Here is a 17,067-nt window from a genome sequence, read left to right on the forward strand (position 1 = left end):
GCGGGAGGCAGGTGGATGGTCTCCTCCATCACGGAGGGACACATCAAGAAGCTGAGGAGAGCTGGATACCTGCCCGACGACATCGCGCACCGACTCCTAGAAGAGGGGCAGCTCATCACCACCCATAGGCCGCATGAGAGGGTAGTGTTCCTTACCCATTTCCTCCGCGGACTGGGATTCTCTCTCCACCCATTCATCCGGGGGCTCATATTCTACTACGGCCTGGATTTCCATGATCTGGCCCCGAACTTCATCCTCAACATCTCGGCGTTTATCGTAGTGTGCGAGGCCTTCCTCCGCATCAAGCCCCACTTCGGCTTATGGCTGAAGACCTTCAATGTCAAGCCGAAGGTAGTGAGCTGCCGCCATGCAGAGTGCGGAGGCGCCATGGTGGCAAGGTGCCCAACGTCACATGGCTCGAGGGCTCCTTCGTGGAGACCATAAAGGGGTGGCAATCGGGGTGGTTCTACATCACCGAGCCGCGTGACCCTAAATGGGCAGCGGCCCCCGAGTTTCGATCTGGCATCCCCACACGGCTCACCTCCTGGCAAGAGAAGGGCCGGTCCTGGGGTAGTTCGGGAGAGCTGACCGGACTCCAAACATGTATTCAAAACATGGTGAACAAGAGGCTCAAACTCGTCAACATAGTCCAGGTCATGCTCATCCGCCGGATCCTCCCGTGCCAACAACGGGCTTTCAACTTGTGGGAGTTCGACCCAGCCCAGCACCGAACTCTAAACAAGCTCTTTGACACGACTCACGAAGATGCCTGGAAGGTGCTATTCAAGAGTGCTGAGGTTCCCCCTCCTACTACCGAGGACCGCGGATTCTACGCAAAGCGCCAAGCCAGCGCGGTAAGCTGTTTACCTCTCACGGGATACTTGTTTTCCATAGTTTGACTCTATGCGGGATCTAAGCTCCTGTACTTTTGACAGGACTGACAGGAGATGGCCGGACAGATCGACAGTCCGGCTCCTTTGCCCGAAGGCCCAGTAGACGCTCTCCTGGCGAAGATGCTGACTCCGGCTCCTTATACGGTGCCGGAGAAGATCAAGAAGGCCAAGGGAACACGAAAGAGTTCCCGACGCCAGGCGTCATCAGACTCACCGTCTGATGACTCTACGACACACTCCTCCCCCGAAGACGAGGAGGCAGAAGAAGATGCTCCCCCTCCATACGGGGGAGACAAGAAGAGGAAGGCCGCCCCAACTGGGGAGGTCGAAGGATCCAAGAAGGGAAGGACTCACCTTCCGGATAGTTCTACCATTGCCGCTGACGGCGAAGACGAGTGGCTACCCAGGGCCAAGCCCCTGGGGAAGTCATAAGTATTTGGATACCAGAGTAACTCATAGCAGTCCTCTGTTGCATTGCTTCCCCTAATGCGGAATATGATTATGCAGGCCGCCACAAGCCCGTATCGATGTATCGTCGGACGGCTCCCTGGGCTCGTCGGATATGGATAGCGATCCACTTCTGACCGCCACCTCCCCTTACCCTGCGGACGACGCTGAGGTATTGTCTCAAGAGGCACCAGGTCGAGGGGAGACAGTCCCGGAGGCACCTCAAGGCAACCTTCCGGACTCCGGGAGCAGAGGGGACAAGGCCCCTGAGGGCTCTGAGTTCGGCCCTTAGCCGAACACCACGCCGAACCTCCAGTGGTTCCAGACTCGGGCAGGCGGCCTCCTTCCAAGAGGGGCAAGACACCTGTGCCGGTGACCTATGTCCATCCAGACGCGCCGGACAGTCTGCTGGAAGCGCTTCCATCGACGAGGAGCACCATACAATTATGAGTGCCGTGGTCCAGAAGGTTCAGTCCGCCAAGAGCGGACTGACTGAAGCCTGTGCCAACCTTCTAACGGGCTTTGAGGTAAGTGTTTAAAATATAGGAAAAATATTGCCGCATAGATAGTAGCCCCTGATGCTCTGTTCGGTGTTCACAAAGAAAAGCCGAACAGAGGATCAAACAATATGCAGGAGTCCAATATAAGTATGTCAATATGCATATGCAGGACTCGCTGCTGGCATCTACCGCACTGACTGTGGAGGTCGTCGTACTGAAGCAGGACCTTAAAGGGTCCCAGGACGAGCTCGGCCTTGCCAAGAGGCAGCTCGAGGAGAATAAATGTAAGTCATACCTAGTCTATGGATATGTATAAAAAGAATGCGATTGCAAAATGACAGGATCATCATGAATTTGCCAGGGGCCATGAACGAAGTGGCGACCTTAAAGCAAGCACTGTCCGAGGCCGAAGATAAAGCGGCTGAGGAGTGCACCGAGTGGGAAAGGCAAGAGGCTCGGGTGGGCGAGGTGCAGCAAGAGCTCCAGGCCCTCGTGATAAAGCACGAGGCGTTGGAGCTTGACTTGAAGACGCGAGAGTCTGAGCTTGCCGTGGCCCTCGAGAGCGCAAAGAGTGCCAAGGCTGAAGCCCAAAAGGCCCTCCAGGAGATCGATGCGATGAAGCAAATAGCGGCAGGTAAGGCATTCTATATGCAAAGCAAGCATGTAAAAGTAAATTGCCGATTACTTACCCGAATCCGGAGCTCTCCAGGAGCATTCGCAGATTTGCCCCGCAGTATGTTGGATGCCGCGAAGTTTTACTGGGCTGAGGATGGAAGCTCAACGGAGAAGTTGTTCTGGGCCCAGTATACTGGGACCGAACACACAGTGTCTGTGAGCGACCAGCTAAAACAGCTGGTCGAGCTACACAAGCCGGCCGAACAGGCCATGAAGGGCTTTATAGTCCGGCTGTGGCCTGGCGACGCCCTTCCGAACAGCTACTTCAGCCTGGTGAGGCGGCTTGTGGATGCCTGCCCACGGCTGGAAGTCGTCAAGCAGTCCGTCTGCATTGAAGGTGCACGCCAGGCTTTCGCCCGCGTGAAGGTGCAATGGGCCAAGCTAGACGCCATGAAGCTGATCAAGGAAGGACCACCGCAGGGCAAGGAGCATCGCACCCCCGAAATTTATTATGATGGTGTCCTGAAGGGTGCCTGTCTTGTAGCGGACGAATGTTGCAAGGATGTAATATTTGAATAAACTTGCTCGTGTGATCCTGTATGATAAAAACTTGTTTCATGTGCGCTATGCAATGCTTGTTTGAATTTAAAATATTACCTTCTGTTTGGCTGTTTATCCAATCTGAGAGATGGCTAGTCCTCGGCTTCTGCCTCCATGCCACGAGTGCTAGGGTGTTTGGGATAAGCCTGAGCACTCTTGTTCCCATTTTTTGGTCCTTCGAGGGAGGTGCTCAGCACAACGAACAAGGCAACCGGACTAATAATGCTTTATCGCTCTCACTTAGCCATAGAATTCTATAATTTTAAATTTCGGTGAAGACCCTGGTATTCGGAAGGCCGAATTCGGGGCACGATACACGCCTTTAAGCCGGACAGGGCCGGCCCCTCGCTCTAAGCGGCATAAGTCTTTAGGGACTTGAAACCTCACTGAACAGCGACCAGTCTCTCGCCTTATCATGACAGTCAGTTTTAGCTTTCTCTACTAAGGTGCTTAGCCTAGCAGAACCGGGGCACAATCGTAGTAGTTCTCCTAGCGCTACATTAGCCGATAGAGCAGAACGTAAGGTACCAAAACATAGGAGCTGGGCAAACCCAACATTTGACCAAAGACTTGATTCGGAGCTGATGCATATAATGCTATAAGTTCGGGGTGCCGCACTTGTGAAAGTGTTCAGACTTCTCACACCATGCTGTGGGGTACTTAAGCCCCTGGTGTATTGGTCGTACCAAAGTGTACGGTTGCAAGGTGTTATTAAGGAACACATATGTATAACAAGAATGCAATAATAATTGTAATGTTATGCATTGTTTATTCAAAAAGGTGCGTTAAAGCAGAATGATACAGATAATGCGATAAGCAAAAAGTAGGACTATGTCCCTTCCTAGGGCACACTGAGGAATAGTATTAAAGCAATATTTTCATTCGTTATCGTATCCACCTGGGAATTCCGTGGTGTGACGTAACTTTCTGCCTCGGTTGCTGCATCATGTGTTCGGCAATCATGCTGCCGGACAGGTTTTCCAGAGATTAAAGTCCTGAAAAGAGAAAAAATAACAAAGCGGTAAGCCCCTAGTGCGGCTTAAGCCGCGTCTTGGGGCGTGCCGTAGTTGTGCCCCCCTCCCCACCTGGGCCCATGGTATTTTTAATGCGTAATTATGTACGCGTGGCACGGATTTCACCATTTGGCTGGGACTGGGGTGGGGGCCACATTGCTACGCGAGCTCAGATCGTGCCAGGTGATCTAGTTGCCGATTACTCCGAGCGCGCTTGAAGGTGTCCGGGTCTTGAAACGCCGAACTGGTGGATTGCCTTGAGAGGCTGCTTTGCGCTTCTGCTGCGAGGGCCGCAGTGTGCTCCTCCGTTCGGAGAGAGCGCTCTGTGTTTCCATTAACTATAATAACCCCCCGAGGTCCTGCCATCTTGAGCTTGAGGTATGCATAATGCGGTACCGCATTGAATCTTGCAAATGCGGTTCGCCCGAGCAGTGCATGATAACCACTGCGGAACGGGACTATATCGAAGATTAATTCTTCGCTTCGGAAGTTACCCGGGGATCCGAAGACCACTTCCAGTGTAATTGAGCCTGTCCAATGGGCCTCTACACCTGGAATGACGCCTTTAAAGGTCGTTTTGTGGGTTTGATCCTTGAGGGGTCTATACCCATTTTGCGCACCATGTCCTGATAAAGCAGGTTCAGGCTGCTGCCGCCATCCATAAGGACTCGAGTGAGGTGAAATCAATCAATGATTGGGTCTAGGACCAGTGCAGCAAATCCGCCATGACGGATACTAGTGGGGTGGTCCCTGCGATCGAAGGTGATCGGACAGGAGGACCATGGGTTGAACTTTGGGGCGACTGGCTCCAATGCATATACGTCCCTAAGCGCATGCTTATGCTCCCTCTTGGGGATGTGGGTTGCGTATATCATGTTCACCATCCGCACTTGTGGGGGGAACCTCTTCTGTCCTCTGGTGTTTGGCTACCGAGGCTCTTCCTCGTCATCGCTATGTGGCCCCTTGTCTTTGTCTTCGGCAATTAACTTGTCGGCCTGCTTGAACACCCAACAATCCCTGTTGGTGTGGTTGGCTGGCTTTTCGGGGGTGTCGTGTATTTGACACGAGCGATCGAGTATACGGTCCAAACTGGACGGGCCCGGAGTGCTTCTTTTGAATGGCTTTTTTTCCGCTGACCGGGTTTAGAGCCTTTGAATCCGGCATTGACTGCCGTATCTTTAGTATTATCGCTGTTAATGCGGCACTTATGTTTGTTGCGATGTGACCTGCTATTGCCGTCCTTGGTATCCACAGTACCATGGTTCTTTGACATATTATTACTGCGAGCCAGCCAGCTGTCTTCTCCCACACAAAACCGGGTCATGAGTGTCGTGAGGGCTGCCATAGATTTCGGATTTTCCTCGCCAAGGTGCTGGGCTAGCCACTCATCGCGGATGTTGTGTTTGAAAGCTGCTAGGGCCTTTGCATCCGAACAGTCGACGATTTGATTTTCCTTTGTTAGGAACCGAGTCCGGAATTGCCTGGCCAATTCTTCTAGCTACTGAATTATGTGGCTCAAGTCATCGGCATCTGGTGGTCGCACATAAGTGCCCTGTAAGTTGTCGAGGAATGCGGCTTCTAGATCTTCCCAACAACTAATGGATTATGATGGCAAGTTGTTAAGCCAGTGTCGTGCTGGTCCTTTGAGCTTTAGTGGGAGCTATTTGATGGCGTGTAAGTCATCACCGCGGGCCATGTGGATGTGGAGGAGGAAATCCTCGATCCATACCGCAGGATCTGTTGTGCCGTCGTATGATTCAATATTTACGGGTTTGAAATCTTCTGGGATTTGAGGATCCATTACTTCGTCTGTGAAGCATAAGGGGTGTGCGGCGCCTCTGTATTGGGCTATATCGCGATGCAGCTCAAATGGGTCTTGCCCGGTGTATTCAGCCCGGCCGGATTTACTTTTACTGTATCCGGCATGACGTTTATCGTCTCGCATAGTGATGCGCCCTCATGATCTGTAGATCGATCTTGCATGTTTTGCTTTGTCCTCCAATACTTCTCGCGGGTCTGGCGTGTTTCGCCATGCCTTTTCAGGAGGAAACACGCCAGACCTGCGAGAAGTATTGGAGGACAAAGCAAAACATGCAAGATCGATCTACGGATCATGAGGGCGCACCACTATGCGACACGATAAACGTCACGCCGGATACAGTAAAAGTAAATCTGCCCGGGCCAAACACAGCGGGCAAGACCCATTCGAGCTGCCTCGCAACATAGCCCAATACAGAAGTGCCGCACACCCCTTATGCTTCACAGACGAAGTAATGGATCATCAAATCCTAGAAGGTTTCAAACCTGTAAATATTGAATCATACAACGGCACTACAGATCTTGCGGTATGGATCGAGGATCTCCTCCTCCACATCCACATGGCCCGCGGTGATGACTTACACGCCATCAAATTGTTGGGGAACGTAGTAATTTCAAAAAATTTCCTATGCACATGCAAGATCATGGTGATGCATAGCAACGAGGGGAGAGTGTGATCTACGTACCCTTATAAATCGACAGCGTTTCGTTGATGTAGTCGTACGTCTTCACGGCCCGACCGATCAAGCACCGAAACTACGGCACCTCCGAGTTTTAGCACACGTTCAGCTCGATGACGATCCCCGGACTCCGATCCAGCAAAGTGTCGCAGAAGAGTTCCGTCAGCACGATGGCGTGGTGACGATCTTGATGTACTACTATCGCAGGGCTTCGCCTAAGCACCGCTACAATATTATCGAGGACTATGGTGGCTGGGGGCGCCGTACACGGCTAAGAATAAGATCACGTGGATCAACTTGTGTCTCTCTGGGGTTCCCCTGCCTCAGTATATAAAGGACCAAGGGGGGGGGGGTTGCGGCCGGCCTAGGAGAGGCGCGCCAGGAGAGTCCTACTCCCTCTGGGAGTAGGATTCCCCCCCCCCAATCCTAGTTGGAATAGGATTCGCGGAGGGGGGAAAAGAGAGAGGGTGGCCGGCCCCCTCTCCTTGTCCTATTCGGACCAAGGGAGGGGAGGGGCGCGCGGCCCACTTTGGGCAGCCCCTTCTCTTTTCAACTAAGGCCCACTATGGCCCATATAGCTCCCAGGGGGTTCCGGTAACCTCCCGGTACTCCGGTAAAATCCCGATTTCACCCGGAACACTTTCGATATCCAAACATAGGCTTCCAATATATCAATCTTTATGTCTCGACCATTTCGAGACTCCTCGTCATGTCCGTCATCACATCCGGGACTCCGAACAAACTTCGGTACATCAAAATGCATAAACTCATAATATAACTGTCATCGTAACCTTAAGCGTGCGGACCCTATGGGTTCGAGAACAATGTAGACATGACCGAGACACGTCTCCAGTCAATAACCAATAGCGGAACCTGGATGCTCATATTGGCTCCTACATATTCTACGAAGATCTTTATCGGTCAGACCGCATAACAACATACGTTGTTCCCTTTGTCATCGGTATGTTACTTGCCCGAGATTCGATCGTCGGTATTCCAATACCTAGTTCAATCTCGTTACCGGCAAGTCTCTTTACTCGTTCTGTAATACATCATCCCGCAACTAACTCATTAGTTGCAATGCTTGCAAGGCTTAAGTGATGTGCATTACCGAGAGGGCCCAGAGATACCTCTTCGACAATCGGAGTGACAAATCCTAATCTCAAAATACGCCAACCCAAGATGTACCTTTGGAGACACCTGTAGAGCTCCTTTATAATCACCCAGTTATGTTGTGACGTTTGGTAGCACACAAAGTGTTCCTCCGGCAAATGGGAGTTGCATAATCTCATAGTCATAGGAACATGTATAAGTCATGAAGAAAGCAATAGCAACATACTAAACGATCGGGTGCTAAGCTAATGGAATGGGTCATGTCAATCAGATCATTCACTTAATGATGTGATCCCGTTAATCAAATAACAACTCATTGTTCATGGTTAGGAAACATAACCATCTTTGATTAACGAGCTAGTCAAGTAGAGGCATACTAGTGACACTTTGTTTTTCTATGGATTCACACATGTATTATGTTTCTGGTTAATATAATTCTAGCATGAATAATAAACATTTATCATGATATAAGGAAATAAATAATAACTTTATTATTGCCTCTAGGGCATATTTCCTTCAGTCTCCCACTTGCACTAGAGTCAATAATCTAGATTACACAGTAATGATTCTAACACCCATGGAGCCTTGGTGCTGATCATGTTTTGCTCGTGGAAGAGGCTTAGTCAACGGGTCTGCAACATTCAGATCCGTATGTATCTTGCATATCTCTATGTCTCCCACCTGGACTAGATCCCAGATGGAATTGAAGCGTCTCTTGATGTGCTTGGTTCTCTTGTGAAATCTGGATTCCTTTGCCAAGGCAATTGCACCCGTATTGTCACAAAAGATTTTCATTGGACCCGATGCACTAGGTATGACACGTAGATCGGATATGAACTCCTCCATCTAGACTCCTTCATTTGCTGCTTCTGAACCAGCCATGTACTCCGCTTCACATGTAGATCCCGCTACAACGCTTTGTTTAGAACTGCACCAACTGACAGCTCCACCGTTTAATGTAAACACGTATCTGGTTTGCGATTTAGAATCGTCTGGATCAGTGTCAAAGCTTGCATCAATGTAACCTTTTACGATGAGCTCTTTGTCACCTCCATATATGAGAAACATATCCTTAGTCCTTTTCAGGTATTTCAGGATGTTCTTGACCGCTGTCCAGTGATCCACTCCTGGATTACTTTGGTACCTCCCTGCTAGACTTATAGCAAGGCACACATCAGGTCTGGTACACAGCATTGCATACATGATAGAGCCTATGGTTGAAGCATAGGGAACATCTTTCATATTATCTCTATCTTCTGCAGTGTCGGGCATTGAGTCTTACTCAACTTCACACCTTGTAACACAGGAAAGAACCCTTTCTTTGCTTGATCCATTTTGAACTTCTTCAAAACTTTGTCAAGGTATGTGGTTTGTGAAAGTCCAATTAAGCGTCTTGATCTATCTCTATAGATTTTAATGCCTAATATGTAAGCAGCTTCACCGAGGTCTTTCATTGAAAAACTCTTATTCAAGTATCCCTTTATGCTATCCAGAAATTCTACATCATTTCCAATTAGTAATATGTCATCCACATATAATATCAGAAATGCTACAGAGCTCCCACTCACTTTCTTGTAAATACAGGCTTCTCCAAAAGTCTGTAAAAAACCAAATGCTTTGATCACACTATCAAAACGTTTATTCCAACTCTGAGAGGCTTGCACCAGTCCATCAATGGATCGCTGGAGCTTGCACACTTTGTTAGCTCCCTTTGGATCGACAAAACCTTCTGGTTGCATCATATACAACTCTTCTTCCAGAAATCCATTCAGGAATGCAGTTTTGACATCCATCTGCCATATTTCATAATCATAAAATGCGGCAATTGCTAACATGATTTGGACAGACTTAAGCATCGCTATGGGTGAGAAGGTCTCATCGTAGTCAATCCCTTGAACTTGCCGAAAACCTTTTGCGACAAGTCAAGCTTTGTAGACAGTAATATTACCGTCAGCGTTAGTCTTCTTCTTGAAGATCCATTTATTCTCAATTGCTTGTCGATCATCGGGCAAGTCAACCAAAGTCCACACTTTGTTCTCATACATGGATCCCATCTCAGATTTCATGGCTTCAAGCCTTTTTGCGGAATCTGGGCTCACCATCGCTTCTTCAAGTTCGTAGGTTCATCATGATCTAGTAGCATGACTTGCAGAACAGGATTACTATACCACTCTGGCGTGGATCTTACTCTGGTTGATCTACGAGGTTTAGTAGTATCTTGTTCTGAAGTTTCATGATCATCATCATTAGCTTCCTCACTCACTGGTGCAGGTGTCACAGAAACAGTTTTCTGTGATGCACTACTTTCCAACACGGGAGCAGGTATAGTTACCTCATCAAGTTCTACTTTCCTCCCACTCACTTCTTTCGAGAGAAACTCCTTCTCTAGAAAGTTTCCGAACTTAGCAACAAAAGTCTTGCCTTCGGATCTGTGATAGAAGGTGTATCCAATAGTCTCCTTTGGATATCCTATGAAGACACATTTCTCCGATTTGGGTTCGAGCTTATCAGGTTGAAGCTTTTTCACATAAGCATCACAGCCCCAAACTTTCAGAAACGACAACTTTGGTTTCTTGCCAAACCACAGTTCATAAGGCGTCTTCTCAACGGATTTTGATGGTGCCCTATTTAACGTGAATGCGGCCGTCTCTAGAGCGTATCCCCAAAACGATAGCGGTAAATCAGTAAGAGACATCATAGATCGCACCATATCTAGTAAAGTACGATTACGACGTTCGGACACACCATTGCGCTGTGGTGTTCCGGGTGGCATGAGTTGCGAAACTATTCCGCATTGTTTCAAATGTACACCAAACTCGTAACTCAAATATTCTCCTCCACGATCAGATCGTAGAAATTTTATTTTCTTGTTACGATGATTTTCAACTTCACTCTGAAATTCTTTGAACTTTTCAAACGTTTCAGACTTATGTTTCATTAAGTAGATATACCCATATCTGCTTAAGTCATCTGTGAAGGTGCGAAAATAACGATATCCGCCACGAGCCTCAATATTCATCGGGCCACATACATCTGTATGTATGATTTCCAACAAATCTGTTGCTCTCTCCATAGTACCGGAGAACGGTGTTTTAGTCATCTTGCCCATGAGGCATGGTTCGCAAGTACCAAGTGATTCATAATCAAGTTGTTCCAAAAGTCCATCAGTATGGAGTTTCATCATGCGCTTTACACCGATATGACCTAAACAGCAGTGCCACAAATAAGTTGCACTATCATTATCAACTCTGCAATTTTTGGCTTTAACACTATGAATATGTGTGTCACTACTATCGAGATTTAATAAAAATAGACCACTCTTTAAGGGTGCATGACCATAAAAGATATTACTCATATAAATAGAACAACCATTATTCTCAGATTTAAATGAATAACCGTCTCGCATCAAACAAGATCCAGATATAATGTTCATGCTTAACGCTGGCACCAAATAACAATTATTTAGGTCTAATATTAATCCCGAAGGTAGATGTAGAGGTAGCGTGCCGACTGCGATCACATCGACTTTGGAACCGTTTCCCACGCGCATCGTCACCTCGTCCTTAGCCAATCTTCGCTTAATCCGTAGTCCCTGTTTCGAGTTGCAAATATTAGCAACAGAACCAGTATCAAATACCCAGGTGCTACTGCGAGCATTAGTAAGGTACACATCAATAACATGTATATCATATATACCTTTGTTCACCTTGCCATCCTTCTTATCCGCCAAATACTTGGGGCAGTTCCACTTCCAGTGACCAGTCTGCTTGCATTAGAAGCACTCAGTTTCAGGCTTAGGTCCAGGTTTGGGTTTCTTCTCTTGAGTAGCAACTTGCTTGCCGTTCTTTTTGAAGTTCCCCTTCTTCTTCCCTTTGCCCTTTTTCTTGAAACTAGTGGTTTTGTTGACCATCAACACTTGATGCTCCTTCTTGATTTCTACCTCCGCAGCTTTCAGCATTGCGAAGAGCTCGGGAATAGTCTTATTCATCCCTTGCATATTATAGTTCATCATGAAGCTCTTGTAGCTTGGTGGCAGTGATTGGAGAATTCTGTCAATGACGCAATCATCTGGAAGATTAACTCCCAATTGAATCAAGTGATTATTATACCCAGACATTTTGAGTATATCCTCACTGACAGAACTGTTCTCCTCCATCTTGCAGCTATAGAACTTATTGGAGACTTCATATCTCTCAATCCGGGCATTTGCTTGAAATATTAACTTCAACTCTTGAAACATCTCATATGCTCCATGACGTTTAAAACATCGTTGAAGTCCCGATTCTAAGCCGTAAAGCATGGCACACTGAACTATTGAGTAGTCATCAGCTTTGCTCTGCCAGACATTCATAACATCCGGCGTTGCTCCAGCAGCAGGCCTGGCACCCAGCGGTGCTTCCAGGACGTAATTCTTCTGCGCAGCAATGAGGATAATCCTCAAGTTACGGACCCAGTCCGTGTAATTGCTACCATCATCTTTCAATTTTGCTTTCTCAAGGAACGCATTAAAATTGAACGGAACAACAGCACGAGCCATCTATCTACAAACAAGCATAAACAAGCAAGATACTTATCAGGTACAAAGTTTCATGATAAATTTAAGTTCAGTTAATTTACTTAAAGAACTCCCACTTAGATAGACATCCCTCTAATCCTCTAAGTGATTACGTGATCCAAATCAACTAAACCATGTCCGATCATCACGTGAGATGGAGTAGTTTCATTGGTGAACATCACTATGTTGATCATATCTACTATATGATTCACGCTCGACATTTCGGTCTCCGTGTTCCGAGGCCATATCTGTATATGCTTGGCTCATCAAGTTTAACCTGAGTATTCCGCGTGTGCAACTGTTTTGCACCCGTTGTATTTGAACGTAGAGCCTATCACACCCGATCATCACGTGGTGTCTCAGCACGAAGAACTTTCGCAACGGTGCATACTCAGGGAGAACACTTCTTGATAATTAGTGAGAGATCATCTTATAATGCTACCGTCAATCAAAGCAAGATAAGATGCATAAAAGATAAACATCACATGCAATCAATAAAAGTGATATGATATGGCCATCATCATCTTGTGCTTGTGATCTCCATCTCCGAAGCACCGTCGTGATCACCATCATCACCGGCGTGACACCTTCATCTCCATCGTAGCATCGTTGTAGTCTCGCCAAGCTTGTGCTTCCATGACTATCGCTACCGCTTAGTGATAAAGTAAAGCATTACATCACGATTGCATTGCATACAATAAAGCGACAACCATATGGCTCCTGCCAGTTGCCGATAACTTGGTTACAAAACATGATCATCTCATACAATAAAAATCAGCATCATGTCTTGACCATATCACATCACAACATGCCCTGCAAAACAAGTTAGACGTCCTCTACTTTGTTGTTGCAAGTTTTACGTGGCTGCTACGGGCTTAAGCAAGAACCAATCTTACCTACGCATCAAAACCACAATGATAGTTTTTCAAGTTGGTGTTGTTTTAACCTTCGCAAGGACCGGGCGTAGCCACACTCGATTCAACTAAAGTTGGAGAAACTGTCACCCGCAAGCCACCTATGTGCAAAGCACGTCGGGAGAACCGGTCTCGCGTAAGCGTACGCGTAATGTCGGTCCGGGCCGCTTCGTCCAACAATACCGCCGAACCAAAGTATGACATGCTGGTAAGCAGTATGACTTATATTGCCCACAACTCACTTGTGTTCTACTCGTGCATATAACATCAACATATAAAAGCTAGGCTCTGATACCACTGTTGGGGAACGTAGTAATTTCAAAAAAATTCCTACGCACACGCAAGATCATGATGATGCATAGCAACGAGGGGAGAGTGTGATCTAGGTACCCTTGTAGATCGACAACGGAAGCGTTTGGTTGATGTATTCGTATGTCTTCACGGCCCGACCGATCAAGCACCGAAACTACGGCACCTCCGAGTTTTAGCACACGTTCAGCTCGATGACGATCCCCGGACTCCGATCCAGCAAAGTGTAGGGGAAGAGTTCTGTCAGCATGACGGCGTGGTGACGATCTTGATGTACTACTGTCGCAGGGCTTCGCCTAAGCACCGCTACAATATTACCGAGGACTATGGTGGCTGGGGGCGCCGCACACGGCTAAGAATAAGATCACGTGGATCAACTTGTGTCTCTCTGGGGTTCCCCTGCCTTAGTATATAAAGGACCAAGGGGGGGGTGCGGCCGGCCAAGGAGAGGCGCGCCAGGAGAGTCCTACTCCCTCTGGGAGTAGGATCCCCCCCCCCAATCCTAGTTGGAATAGGATTCGCGGAGGGGGGAAAAGAGAGAGGGTAGCCGGCCCCCCTCTCCTTGTCCTATTCAGACCAAGGGAGGGGAGGGGCACGCGGCCCACTTTGGGCAGCCCCTTCTCATTTCCACTAAGGCCAACTATGGCCCATATAGCTCCCGGGGGGTTCCGGTAACCTCCCGGTACTCCGGTAAATTCCCGATTTCACCCGGAACACTTCCGATATCCAAACATAGGCTTCCAATATATCAATTTTTATGTCTCGACCATTTCGAGACTCCTCATCATGTCCGTGATCACATCCGGGACTCCGAACAAACTTCGGTACATCAAAATGCATAAACTCATAATATAATTGTCATCGTAACCTTAAGCGTGCGGACCCTACGGGTTCGAGAACAATGTAGACATGACCGAGACACGTCTCCGGTCAATAACCAATAGCGGAACCTGGATGCTCATATTGGCTCCTACATATTCTATGAAGATCTTTATCGGTCAGACCGCATAACAACATACGTTGTTCCCTTTGTCATCGGTATGTTACTTGCCCGAGATTCGATTGTCGGTATTCCAATACCTACTTCAATCTCGTTACCGACAAGTCTCTTTACTCGTTCTGTAATACATCATCCCGCAACTAACTCATTAGTTGCAGTGCTTGCAAGGCTTAAGTGATGTGCATTACCGAGAGGGCCCAGAGATACCTCTTCGACAATCGGAGTGACAAATCCTAATCTCAAAATACGCCAACCCAACATGTACCTTTGGAGACACCTGTAGAGCTCCTTTATAATCACCCAGTTACATTGTGACGTTTGGTAGCACACAAAGTGTTCCTCCGGCAAACGGGAGTTGCATAATCTCATAGTCATAGGAACATGTATAAGTCATGAAGAAAGCAATAGCAACATACTAAACGATCGGGTGCTAAGCTAATGGAATGGGTCATGTCAATCAGATCATTCACTTAATGATGTGATCTTGTTAATCAAATAACAACTCATTGTTCATGGTTAGGAAACATAACCATCTTTGATTAACGAGCTAGTCAAGTAGAGGCATACTAGTGACACTTTGTTTGTCTATGTATTCACACATGTATTATGTTTCCAGTTAATACAATTCTAGCATGAATAATAAACATTTATCATGATATAAGGAAATAAATAATAACTTTATTATTGCCTCTAGGGCATATTTCCTTCACAAATACCTCCCACTAAAGCTCAAAGGACCAGCGCGGCATTGGCTTAACAGCTTGCTAGCAGATTCCATTTGCTGTTGGGAAGATCTGGAAGCTGCATTCCTTAACAACTTTCACGACACTTATGTGCGACCACCAGATGCCGATGACTTGAGCCACATAATTCAGCAGCCAGAAGAATCGGCCAGACAGTTCTAGACTCGGTTCCTTACAAAGAAAACTCAAATCGTCGACTGTCCGGATGCAGAGGCCTTAGCGGCTTTCAAACACAACATCCGTGACGAGTGGCTAGCCTGGCACCTTGTTCAGGAAAAGCCGAAATCTATGGCAGCCCTCATGACACTCATAACACGCTTTTGTGCGGGAGAAGACAGCTGGCTGGCTCGCAGCAATAACATGTCAAAGAACCATGGTACTTCGGATACCAAGGACGGCAATAGCAGGTCACGTCGCAACAAACATAAGCGCCGCATTAACGGTGATAACACTGAAGATATGATAGTCAATGCCGGATTCAAAGGCTCCAAACCCGGTCAGCGGAAAAAGCCATTTAAACATAGTACGCCGGGCCCGTCCAGTTTGGACCGCATACTCGATCGCTCGTGTCAAATACACGGCACCCCCGACAAGCCAGCCAACCACACCAATCGGGATTGTTTTGTATTCAAGCAGGCCGGCAAGTTAATTGCCAAAAAAAAAGATAAGGGGGCACATAGGGATGACGAGGAAGAGACCCAACAGCCGAACACCGGAGGACAAAAGAGGTTCCCCCCACAAGTGCGGATGGTGAACATGATATATGCAACACAGATTCCCAAACGGGAAAGGAAGCGTGCGCTTAGGGACGTATATGCGTTGGAGCCAGTCGCCCCTAAGTTCAACCCATGGTCCTCCTGCCCGATCTCCTTCGGTCGCAGGGACCACCCCACTAGTACCCGTCAAGGTGGATTTGCTGCACTGGTCCTAGACCAAATCATTGACGGATTTCACCTCACTCGAGTCCTCATGGATGGCGGCAGCAGCCTGAACCTGCTTTATCAGGACACAGTGCGCAAAATGGGTATAGACCCCTCAAGGATCAAACCCACCAAAACGACATTTAAAGGCGTCATTACAGGTGTAGAGGCCCATTGCACAGGCTCAATTACACTGGAAGTGGTCTTCGGATCCTCGGATAACTTCCAAAGCGAAGAGTTAATCTTCGATATAGTCTCGTTCCGTAGTGGTTATCATGCACTGCTCGGGCGAACCGCATTTGCCAAATTCAATGCGGTACCGCATTATGCATACCTCAAGCTCAAGATGCCAGGACCTCGCGGAGTCATTACTATCAATGGAAGCACAGAACGCTCTCTCCTAACAGAGGAGCACACCGCAGCCCTCGCGGCGGAAGCACAAAGCAGCCTCTCAAGGCAATCTACTAGTTCGGCGTTGCAAAACCCGAACACCTCCAAGCGCGCTCGGATTAATCGGCAATTAGACCGCCTGCCACGATTTGAGCTCGCGTAGCAATATGGCCCCCACCCCAGTCCCAGCCAAACGGCAAAATACATACCACGCGTACATAATTACGCATTAAAAATACCATGGGCGCAGGTAGGGAGGGGGGCACAACTGCGCCACGCCCCAAGACGCGGCCTAAACCACACTAGGGGCTTCCCCCTTTATCATTTTTTCTCTCTGAAAGTGCAACTATCCCTGGGTGGTTTTGGTAATTCCTAACAACATATAGCTCATTGAGCTAACATTATTCCAAGATTAATATTTCAGGAAAATCTCAATGAATGGCATGGCATGGATGAGGAAAGTGGATCCCTCAAAATTCTAAGGACAAAAATTTGGCTCAAGCTTGAAGCTCCAGACTCTACATTTTATATTTTAGTGATCCAAGATCACATTGAGT

This window comes from Triticum aestivum, chromosome 3A, assembly GCF_018294505.1.
Source record: "Triticum aestivum cultivar Chinese Spring chromosome 3A, IWGSC CS RefSeq v2.1, whole genome shotgun sequence".
Taxonomy (NCBI): domain Eukaryota; kingdom Viridiplantae; phylum Streptophyta; class Magnoliopsida; order Poales; family Poaceae; genus Triticum; species Triticum aestivum.